Source organism: Lissotriton vulgaris, chromosome 2_1 (assembly GCF_964263255.1).
Source record: "Lissotriton vulgaris chromosome 2_1, aLisVul1.2, whole genome shotgun sequence".
Classification (NCBI taxonomy): domain Eukaryota; kingdom Metazoa; phylum Chordata; class Amphibia; order Caudata; family Salamandridae; genus Lissotriton; species Lissotriton vulgaris.
In genome coordinates this window covers 436996819-437008888 of record NC_141687.1, presented here as the reverse complement: position 1 = coordinate 437008888, position 12070 = coordinate 436996819, and the positions used below count along the sequence as shown (strand labels likewise).

The following is a 12070-nucleotide window of genomic DNA, read 5'->3' as shown; positions in this document are numbered from 1 at the left end:
CCACTACCCCATAACCTTTACCTTAAAAATTAGATTGAACACACAAATGGTAGAGGAAAACTACTCTTACATTCCAAAGATTAACCTGGCCAAAAAAATGGCTATATAATTAAATGGGACAAGGTCGAGCCTCTTGGCTTCCTGGAAAAACTAGTCACGTCATCTTTCGGTGATATGTCTGCCTGTCTGAAACAAGATGAGGACCCACTAAAAGTAATGGCTTCTTTCTCTAAAATACAAACAGCCATTAAAACTTTATTGTTTAGAGACTATCGGCTGAGATAAATAGAGCTTACAGGTGATTTGATAGTAAATGCACCAAAGCATAAACCTCCCTCAAAAAGGCCTTGCGACAACGCCTAGAAACTCCGAGCTTATTCGGCAAGCAAGAAAGATATATAAAAGGACAATTAAGTCCAGGAAAGCCGCATTGAAGAAAGAAACCTAGGCGGCCTTACGTGAGGCCTCACAAAGAAGAGATAATACAGCATTCTGGAAAGTGGTTAACGCCCCATACTTACAAAATAAAGAGGTTGATTTTATAGATATGGCGATAACTGGGGACACTTGGGTGACTCATTTCAAACAACTTTATGACAGAGCCACCCCTGATGATAATATGAATGTCCACAGCGATAGGGCGCTCAGTCTTCAGGATTCTAACTACCACAGTCCATTCCCATTAGATATAACCTTTAGCTATCAGGAGGTCATTAAAGCAATTAAAGACAGCGCAGCTGGCAAGGCACCCGGCCCAGACGCCGTAAGGATTGATGTCTATAAAGCAGATTTAGACTTCTGGGCACCCATGCTAACGAATGTTTTAAATACGGCAAACAAACACGGGTTCATATCCACCTGGCCTGATGCCATAGTCATCCCTATTTTTAAAAAAGGGGATAGAAACGACACCATCTGCTACCAGCCAATCTCGCTTCTGGACGCGCTTATGAAGGTGGCTGGCCGGATAATTTTAAATAGGATTCAAACTTGGGCAGAGGAAAACCAGGTCATTTCAAACTTGCAGGATGGCTTCAGATCAAGCAAAGGGACTGCAGAACAGTGTCTAAATTTGGCCCTATTTATTTCTAAATACACACAGGCGAAGAGCGGAAAACTTTTTATTACTTTCGTCGATCTAAGCTCCGCTTTTGATTGTGTAGAACATGAGTTACTATGGGCAACACTCTGTGATATGGGCATTGACGGTCGAATTCTTTCCTTTATCAAAGAACTTTATAGGGGTGCAGGAGCTAGGGTGAGGTTTGGACGGATGGGGGAGTGTTCAGAAAGATTTCCAAATCAGAGGGGGGTTAGACAGGGGTGCATTCTAGCACCCATACTATTTACCCTTTATGTCAATTCCATCGGACAACACCTTAGCGACTTGCAATATGACTATCCCACCATAAGTGGGACCCCTATACCAATATTATTATATGCCGATGATGCGGCTATAATGTCACAGACTAAGGCCCTCATTAGGATTGCGGTTTTTCCGCATCCTCCGGGCCGGCGGAAGTGCTGCGGACACTTCAAAGACCCCCCGCCAGATTAGGATGGCTGGGCAGTCAGGAAGACCGTCTGCCACTTTTTCGCCGCGGTCGCCTTACGACCGCAGTGGTAAAGTTCTAATATGGAGGCGGTGTCTAACAGACACGCCAGCCATATTAGGATGGGGGAAAACTGATGCCTTTCCGCGGCGGCTTCTCCGCCGTGGAAAGGCATACGGAGATTTCATTGGGGGCCCGTTGTGGGCCCCCAGGGTGACAGGGGCGTGGGGGGTGCCCATGGGGGGTACCCACGGTACCCCCCCTGCATTTACGTGCACGAAGCAGCAGACACCGCGCAGTGCCTGACGCTTTGTGCACGCAAATGCGAAGCATGCATATTTAACCTTGCAGCTGGTGCTGCTTCAAGCAGCACCTGCCGCAATGTTAAATATTGAGGATGTGACCGCCAGGGTGGTGGTCACATCCTAATCTGAACGGAGGGACTGCCGCTGCCCCTGCGTACGGTCCCTCCTACTCTGGGGTGGCGGACGGACGCCATCCTAATGAACACCCTAGTTAGGTTTACAGAGGGCCATGGTCAAATTTACCAGCTTTATGAGGGATAGGGGTTTAAAAGTTAATACATCAAAAACCTATACAATGTCTTGAGGGCAAGGGTTGAAGAGGGTACCCTGTTCAATTTATCTCGATGGCAGGAAAATTGAAACAACTGATAGGTTTTCCTACCTAGGGGTAGTTTTTTATAGGAGGGGAAGTTGGCATGCAGCTGTGAATACTAGGCAATTAGCCTTCACACGGACCATAGACGCATTGAGTAATTTCTCCGCCAAGTTAGGGTGGAAACCAGCAAAAGAATTGATACACATTTATAAGGCGAAATGTGCATCTACAGCCACTTATGGTGCTGGCCTACGGGGGATCGAAAATGCCGAGATCATTCAACGCTGTGAAAACCAGTTTATATGCCATCTATTGGGTGTTCCTAAATCTACATCCACCTATATGTCACACATAGAAACAGTACTCCCATATATCACAGATATCATAAGGATCTCCCCCATACTGTTGTGGCACAAGGTTTGGGTTACTAGGGAGACCTCGCTAAACAGAGACCTAATTACTGACTGCATCTCACTACATGGAGTGGCCAATATTAAATGGCTATCCTACGTAAAAAACATGCTTAACAAGATAGGGCACCCTGAATTCTTTGACAGGCCAACCAGTATGTAGGGTGTACCAAGAGGCCTATTGAAAAAGATGGCCCTTAACCACTTAGTAAATATTAGGTGGATTTGTGAAAAGAGGAAAAATACAGTGTTTAGATATCAGCAAATCACCTATCACGAGGGGCTACAACACTATCTTATCACTGTTTCCAGCCCTTATCTGCGTATGTTGTTGACTCGCTTTAGGCTGGGCACCTTTTTTCGCCTAATTACTTTTCCCCTTTGCAATAATTTGTCCATGGAAAACCTAATATGTCCCTGTGATGACACCTCGTATCAATCAAATATACACTGTGTGTTGTTTTGTAAATTTTACTGTGCACCTTGAAGGGCTTTTTTGTTACCCGTACTCAGGGCCTGGGGGATCCGGACCTGTAGTGCAGCCTTTGTTAAATTGCAACAGCTAGAAGATGACCATGTCATCAACGCAGTATCTAACTTTTTAAAGCTTGTGATCAAATTCCGGAACACTATGTGATGTCCTAGTCATATACTGATGTTTGTGAATGTATTAATGATTTTTAACCGATGGATTGGAAAAACGGGTTTCTTATAAATCACATGAATTTATGTATTTTACTCGGATAGCCGGATAGTTTTAATGTAAGCACTCTTGACTAGGCTTTCTTTATCTGACTTTTACTATGAAATTGTGTATATCGTGTAATTGTGTACATTACAAATTAAGTGGATATGCATTGGAAGTTATATGATATGCTTTTGTGATTTTGAAAACCGATTTTATTGAAGATTGCTTACATAGTGTAGGCCTCTGTGCCCCAGAGGTAACTACAGGACAATAAGATCACAACAAACACAACGCAATCTCATTTTCTTTTACAAGGATATGTCAGTCTCATCCAATTACAAAGTAGAACTTGAACCCCCCTTTCCCCCCACCCCCCCGAACTCCTCCCCCCCGGCCATGCTTTTATGATTTTGATTTGAAAATCGAATAAAGCTTGTTTTGAATTTGAATTTGAGTGCGGCTTCCATCGCGGTTGCCCGAATGTCAGATAGCTCATGTGATCGCGCGAGGATCAGAATTTCATCTAGGGTGATTCGTGGCTGACAAAGTATAAGCGTCCGCAATGTTTTGTTGCGGCAGCCTTGGATGAGTTGCACCGTCACTTCCTTGGTCCGATCATCCTAAGTGCACGTGCTCACTAACTCTCTGAGTCGTGGGTGGAAAGCGTCCATTGTCTCTCCTTCTCTTTGTCGGGATTGTCTGAACTTAAAACGCTCGTAGTGAGGGTTGAGCTGGGTATCAAAATGAGAATTTAATGCTCTGACTGCGGCGTCATAGTCTTTGGGCGCGCCAGTGTTCGGGAGATGCGCAAACAGTTTGTTTATTTCATCTCCCGCAAAATGTTGGAGCAGTGATCTTTTGACAGCCTCGTCCGTCTCTCCGGTTGCTACAAAATAATTGTTAAGGCGCCCAATCCACACTGTCCATCTTGGTGATGCAGTTGATGGATCAATCAGCTCGATGAACGGGGGTAATGCTTGAATTTGTGAGTGTTCTGACGGTGGTGTTGGTTGCGCAGGTGGTGTGGCTTGCTGTTGAGCTACTGCTGGGGCCGGTTGATTTGACATAGTGTATTAGTTAGTAGAGATGTCACTTGTTCTGGTGTTTTGACTATTTATTTTTGCTTCCACCAGTGTTTGCTGATCGTGTGGGTGCTGAATCAGCTGCTCTTGCCAAGGTTTGTTGGGGTGGTGTCCTTGTCCCTGCACCTCCTGGTTGTGCCTTGTTGGTTTTGCCAGTGCTGGCTGTTATCTTGGTGCAAAGTTGTTGCTTTAGCTTGTGCTTGTTGTTTTGGAGACTTCTCTGTCCTATGCCTGGGATCCTCATATAGCGTGTGGTGTCCCAAACATGTTGTGTGCCATTTTCTGTCCCTGTGGCTGCTTGCCGGCTGAATTATCTGCACACGGCGTCTCCTTCGCGCTGGGCCTGGAACACGCCACTGCGCATGCGTGCACTTTCTCCGGCGCTGCAGATTGCCTGGAGACGTGTCGCAGGCCTCCCTGTCATATGCGCAGGTATTTCGGAGCAGTTCTCAGGTAGATTTATGCCAGTTTTTTATATCGCGCTGTTCACCAGTTCTTCATGGGTTCTTTGTTGCGGCTGCCGCCGCCAGACTGTGCGGGCGCGACCTTCTCTTTTAAAGCTTTCTTCTCTCAAGCGCACCGCCTCTCACGATGCGACCTGCTGTATCCCACCCTGAGCATATGAGGAAATAATGATGGATAACACGCTAGACTACTGGTATGGACCGGAAGTTGCGAACAACCCCGGTCCCTTTATTTAAGCTCTCTGGCCACCCCTGGCCAGAGAGTGCTACATAGTAAGGTGGTGCTGTTGGGGTTCTGCCCTGAGGACAGAAACACTAGACCATTACACTTATCTCCTTTCTAGGTTGTTGGTTCGTCAGTGAGGAGAATAGGAAGATCTATTACTTATTGTCCCATTATGGTTTTGCATGATATGGTTTTCTCTGGTGAGAAAAATGGCACTGTCTCCAGAAAGGATATTTCCTCATCTAGGTAAAAAGCTTGCAGATTTTCCAGCCGATGCTTTTGTGACTCTCACTGGACTTCCTTTTCCTTCTTATGCTCACAACGCTCCTTAGATCATTGCAGCTGTAAGTCAAAATGGGTATTGCAGTTCTTGCATGGAGGCGTTGACCATATATTAACAGTTTTCCCTCTTTTGGTCCAATGGGCAGCTCTCAGGAATAGACGTTTGTGTAATTGGCTCCTGCAGGGGGTTTCTCTCTTTATCCCTCCACTTAGTATATCCTTTGTGGAACTTGCCTGTGGGTGACTCTAAAGGTTTTTTTTATCTAGTAGACTTACATCCAGCAGCTCACCAAGACAACTTGGATGTTCAACATTATGGGCAATGTACTTGCAAATCTTTCCTGATAGGTTAGGCTTAGGACTAGGGCAAGGCATGGTTTCGCCCTAAGGTGGTATCTTCCTATCATCTTGATCAGGAAATTACTTTTCACTCTCTTCCTGTCATTTTCCTAGCTAAAGAGTAGGTTTTGAGGCTTGGCATCTTCTGGGTGTTTCCAGAACTTTACTGATATATATTTCATGTTCCTAATGACTACCACGTCTGTTCATTTGTTTTGTTTTGGTCCATTCAGCAATGGCGGCAAAGCCTCTTCTTCGGCTCTAAATGGTTGTTTTGTGTTGGTGGTCTCTCTTGCCTATTCACCTGAAGTATCCTCTTTACCAGTTTCAGTGCATGGGCTTTCAACCCATGGGATAGCTCCCTCATAGACTAATGGTGCAGGAGATAAATGCTGGCTCACATCTGGAGCAGGGCCTTCTGCATTTATCTCTACATACCGTTTGCATTTGGGGGAACAGCAGTCGATGGACTTTGGGACCAGAGTAACTGCATTAACCTGAAAATTGCATCTTTTAACTTAGGAATTAGGGAACACGTTACTTTGATTTAGGATATGCTAACCCTTAAGGAAGGGTTTGAGGAATGGTTCAGGAGGTAATATTTTTATTACTTACCAGTTGTCCGATTATCAATCATCATTCCACAACTTACATCTATTCCACTCTCCCTTGTTCATGCCTTCAATTGTTCGGGGTAGATTCACAAGCCCCCTGCGCCACCAGTACTAGTGGCGTAGGGGGCTCCTCCATATTTACAAGGACAGGAAAAGCCACCCTGCGTGACTTTTCCTCTCCTTGTATATATGGCCCCTTTACATGCAGCACTTTGCTTTGAAGGGGCGTTCCATGGGTGTTGCTGTGGGTGTTCCCACGCAACACCCATGGAACAAGACACATCTCCAGATTGACAAGAAATCGTAAATCTGGAGATGCGTCTGAATGTTACGCCACCCTAGAGGTGGCTTAGCGAGGTGCATTGAGGAGAAATGTTTTCATTTCTCCTCGTTTTTTTGTCTTTCAATGCGTGTTGCATTATACAGCACCCATTGAAAGAGGAAAATGCCTGTAGTGGTTGTTTTTGTGCAGGAATGTGCCCCTTCCTGCACAAAAACAATCTCCCCCGACGCAAGCATCCTTGCCCCATGGTGCCAGGGCATGGTGCAGTTTGTGCGCCAGCGCAGGGGGAGCACAGAGATGCGACATATTCTAGTAAATATGTTGCATCCCTGTGCTTCAGATTTGCCACAGCGTGGTGCAACCAAAGGACTTGTGGTGCCATGCTTTGGCACTTTCTTGTAGATCTTCCCCTAAGTTCTTTGGGATAATAGGACACATTAGGGATTGTCTACCATTTTTGTTCGTAGATAAATGATCGATCCTTAGTGGAAAGGAGGACAGAGAAGATGGTGTAGGGAGTTATTTGTTGGTCACGTGGTACCTGGAGGGAGGTGGGAATCTCTTGATCATGTAAGTACTGTGATGAGGAAGCATATTCAGAGTAATGAAGATTAATTGGAACATTAGAGCGGTACATCTTGAGTTTATAGCAGGCAGTGGTTTTGTGTCACAAGAACCCCTGGTCAAAGGGACAGATTTCAGTGCTTGTTTATACCAGTGGTTGCAGGTTGTAGACTCTGATGCTCATTTATACGTACTGGGGTATTTTTTTGTCATCAGACTTTGTCCCTGAGAAAGAGAGAAAAAGTCACAAAGGGAGTCAAAAAACGTAAAGATAGAAACACCGAGCCAATGGGGATATCAATGATCGAAAGAAAAACCTGCAAGAGTGAGATTAGAAAACAGGACTCGGCAGACTTGCCACTCGGCAAAGCCACACTTCTGCAGTGCCAAAGCCAGTTCCAAAAACACTATGGGTCCATGCATTTGTTATCATTTTTTATGTGTTATTGCTTCACATTTGGCCTTAACTATGCCTTATGGTTGAAGCAGTTCTCTCTAACTAAAATGAAAATGGATCTGAATTTATTAAGAATTTTATAACAGTCTACATCTTTTTGATTTGACAGCACCGTGGAACATTTCGTGTGAGAGTCTACGACCAAGAAGGGTTTAGAGGTCAGATGATGGAGTTCACAATGGATTGTCCCAATGTACAAGAAGAATTTCGCCACCACAACATCCGATCCTGCAATCTTCTGGATGGCTACTGGATATTTTATGAGGAGCCCAACTATAGAGGACACCAGTACCTCTTGAAACCTGGGGAGTACAGTAGATTCTCTGACTGGCGTGCCAGTAACAGTAAAATTGGTTCACTAAGGCGTGCCATTGAAGTTCCTTAAAAACTCAGGGAACCCAAAAAACATAAAGTACTTTGAGCATATCTCGTCCAATGCTGTGTATTTATTTGACCAAAGCTGAAAAAGGTACCTGTTATGTGGTTTCTATTGAGTTTCATGAGGATTGACTCTGGTGATCATTTCAGGGTGTGAACTGAAATTTGGAATAATGAGGAAAAGGTTTCCCTCACTATTTCTGAACTGAACTTATATAAGCGATAAGTAATGGCAAAACAATCTTTAAACGGCATTTTGTAACTTGTATGTGTGCTGCCTAATGCAGCACACATAGAATTTGCAAAACATCATTTTTTTAAATGATTCCTGCACATAAACAATCAATGGCCTTTTGCTGTGTTTATGTGTGCTGCACAACGCAGCACACATGGAAACAGCAAAAAAGAGGAGAAATTAAACATTCCCCCTCGGTGCGCCCTGTTCTTAATTTTGGTGTTGATTTTGGCTCCGCCCCATATTTACGCTACCCATATAAATAATTATTGGGTGTTGCGGTAGACTGCCCACAGCAGCACCCATTGCCTTCCCCCTTCACGCTAAGTATATTGTAAAAGGGTGCCTTATTTACAAGGTAGAATTAAGCCACATTAAGAGGCTTAATACACTTCTTGATTGCTTTTAAAAATTGAAAATTGTATTTTTGCACTTCCTGATTGCTTTTAAAACGGAAAAATTGTATTTGTAATCGCACTTACCCCTGTTACCTGTCACACGACTACTGTGTGCAGGCACCTGTCCCCCCGGCCAAACGAGCGCTGGGAAGGCCAAAATCGGCCAGTTGCATCGCCATTCTCCACGCACGGAGCAGGACACGCCCACTCCGAGGCCACGCCCCCTTTGCAGACAGTATTTAAAGCGCGCTGACACGATAGCTCGCTGATAACCCTTCCTCCTGAGGCACAGCTGGGAGTCTTTGTGTTTGCACTTCTTGATTGCTTTTAAAAATTGAAAATTGTATTTTTGCACTTCCTGATTGCTTTTAAAACGGAAAAATTGTATTTCTAATCGCACTTACCCCTGTTACCTGTCACACGACTACTGTGTGCAGGCACCTGTCCCCCCGGCCAAACGAACGCTGGGAAGGCCAAAATCGACAAGTTGCATCGCCATTCTCCACGCACGGAGCAGGACACGCCCACTCCGAGGCCACGCCCCTCTAGGATTCCCAGCCTATAAAGATGTGCATGCACAGGAAGCGCAGTGGACGAGCGCAGCGGGAGCGACGATTGCGCGCCTAAGGCGCGCATAAGGCAAGCTCGTCTGCACTCGTCCGCGCCGAGTCCGGGCCTTGGGCCACCCCCCCTGCATCCAGCCATCTTTGCGCAGATGCTACACCCCGACAACCCTCCACAAATTAAGGCCCCCCGCCAACACTTGCACTCGGCATATCCTTCATGCTATGGACCTACCGTCTACCTGCCCTACGTGCTCTGCACCCCTCAAACCTAACCCTTGCTCAACGTCCACACATGAATTCAATATGTTTCTATTAAACTGACGCTCCCTGCCCAAGCACAGCGCCGAAATGGCCTTATTGATAGAGGAATATACCCCGGATATATTGTTCCTTACGGAAACCTGGCTCACTAGTGATACTAACCCAGCGATAGTAGAGGCCCTCCCTACTGGCTTCCAAATCACACGGCAAGACCGGCCTAAAGGGAGAGGAGGAGGCCTTGCTATTATCCATAAGGAACAATATCACTGCCGAGTCTCCTCCGAGACTATCTCGGACTGCGAGAGCATCAGTTTTAACATCAACCTCTCACCCAACGTTTGTTTTTCGGGCACCCTTATCTACCGCCCGCCCGGCCTCCCGAAGCAGTTCCTTGAAACACTGCCATCTAGTGTGGCCTATAGAGCCAGTACTTCCGCTAACTTCACCGTGCTAGGTGATTTGAACTTCCATTTTGACTCCCCCTCGGACCACACAGCCGCCATCCTACTAGAGGATCTAGCAGCTCTACAACTCACCCAACGTGTCCCCTCCCCTACTCATGCAAAAGGCCACTTACTGGACCCAATTTTTACTAACTGTCCTGACATCACAGTGGACCCAGGCATTCCCCTGCCCCGGACAGACCACTTTCTGATCCCCTTCAAGTGGACCACGCTAAAAATCTCACCACCTGCCCCCACCACTAGGCTCAGGCGAGCCTGGTCGCGCCTCGAGGTCGACAACTGGTGCATTAAACTTGCCAGTTCACAACCAGAGATACAGGAGGATCCTGCCCTAGCTAATCAGGCCTATATCAACTGAATCACTCACACTCTTGACACCACTCTTCCAATGAGCAAGACTGTATTGAAGTGGCCCCATAAAACTTCCCCTTGGTATACGCAGTCTCTTAGGGACCAAAAGCGTCTTTGTAGAAGGGCGGAAAGACGCTGGCGTCTAGATAACTCAGCAGACAACAAAACCCGGTACTGTGAAACCATTAACGAGTATAAAACCCAAATAAAAGCAGCTCAGTCCACGTACTTCGCCGACAAAATTTTGAAGGCCAAATCTAAACGCAGAGAGATCTTCCAGATCATTAAAAAGTTAACGAACCTAGCCCCCATGGTACATGTTGAGAAATCTGTCACCCAGTGCAATAAAATTGCCGAATTCTTTTATCAGAAAATCAAAGAGATCTACTCAGCGTTTACTTCCCCAAACATCAACTCTTCTAATCAACCTAATATCCCCTCTAGCCCTCCATACCCCCCGCTCTACACAGCTTAACCCATTTTCCCCCACTGAATCTCTCCACCCTGGAATCACTAGCTCTCAGTGTCAAATCAGGCTCTCCGGACGACCCTGCCCCTCCTGACATCCTAATGGCAGCATCCCAGACCACCTTGCCCGTCATCAGGGAGGTACTAAACACCTCCATCTCCTCTAGCACTGTTCAAACTGCCTGGAAACAAGCCATGGTTAGGTCATTGATCAAGAAACCCAATCTGGACCCGTCTGACCTGGCTAACTATCGCCCTATTTCTCTGCTCCCTTGGCTGAGCAAGGTTCTAGAGAAATATGTGAACCAACAGTTAGTGAACTTTCTGGAAGATCACCACATACTAGATCCTACTCAGACGGGTTTCAGACCAAAGCACAGGACTGAGACCGCTCTCCTCATGGTCACGGAGGAAACAAGAAAAATCCTGGATCAAGGAGGATCAGTGGCAGTGATCCTCCTTGATCTAAGTGCGGCATTTGACACGGTCAGTCATGACACCTTACTGAGTCGCCTGTCCTGTGCAGGGATTAAGGATAAAGCCTGGGCATGGTTTAAGTCCTTCTTGGAGAACAGATCCTTCAGGGTTTTTGATGGCGAATCTGTTTCCTCCAGCAGACCTCTAAATTGTGGTGTTCCCCAGGGCTCCTCTCTAAGCCCTGCACTATTCAATCTATATATGAGACCGCTGGCCAGTGTCGTCCGACCGTTTGGAGTCAAGATCATCTCATACGCGGACGACACACAGCTGGTGGTCTCACTGGCGCAGGAGGCAAGGTACTGGATGTCGTCATCATCCCTGAAGTTGAACGTGGACAAAACAAAGCTGATGCTCCTAGGACCTTCAGAGCCGGCCCTTTCTCCCTCTCTATGGCCCCCATGCCTAGGTCCCCCCCATCCCCAATAAATACCGTCAAAAGCCTCGGAGTGTGGCTGGACAGTTCTCTATCTTTCAATGTCCAAGCCACAAAACTCTCAGCTACCTGTTTTGGCATTATGAGAGTGCTAAATACAATTTTTCCCCTCCTCCCCATGGAAGCCAAACAGGCAGCCATTCAAGGTCTCATTCACTCTCGCCTTGATTTTAATAACGCACTCTATCTTGGCGCACCAGAATACACCCTTTGCAGGCTGCAGATTGTACAGAACTGCGCAGCACGCCTTCTACTCAAAATCCCCCGTAGACACTCAGTGAGGGCAGGACTGACTAGCCTTCACTGGCTACCGGTTCGGCAGAGAGTTTTGTTTAAGGCGCTATGCATAGCCCATCAAGCCTTCTGGGACATGGGACCCATCATCACCCGTGACCTGGTCACCCACTACATCCCAAACCGAAGTCTTCGTTCCAGCCAAACTTTCTTGGCAGT

At 46.4% G+C, this 12070-nt stretch overlaps 1 pseudogene across 1 annotated transcript in view; it reads left to right on the top strand.

Annotated features, from left to right (window-relative positions):
* Positions 1-7968, top strand: part of LOC147730567 (gamma-crystallin B pseudogene) — a 42075-nt pseudogene extending 34107 nt beyond the window's left edge. The window contains exon 3 of the transcript XR_015308301.1: positions 7693-7968. The product of XR_015308301.1 is annotated as a gamma-crystallin B pseudogene (transcript). The remainder of the gene's footprint in view (positions 1-7692) is intronic.
* The last annotated feature ends 4102 nt before the right edge of the window (positions 7969-12070 follow it).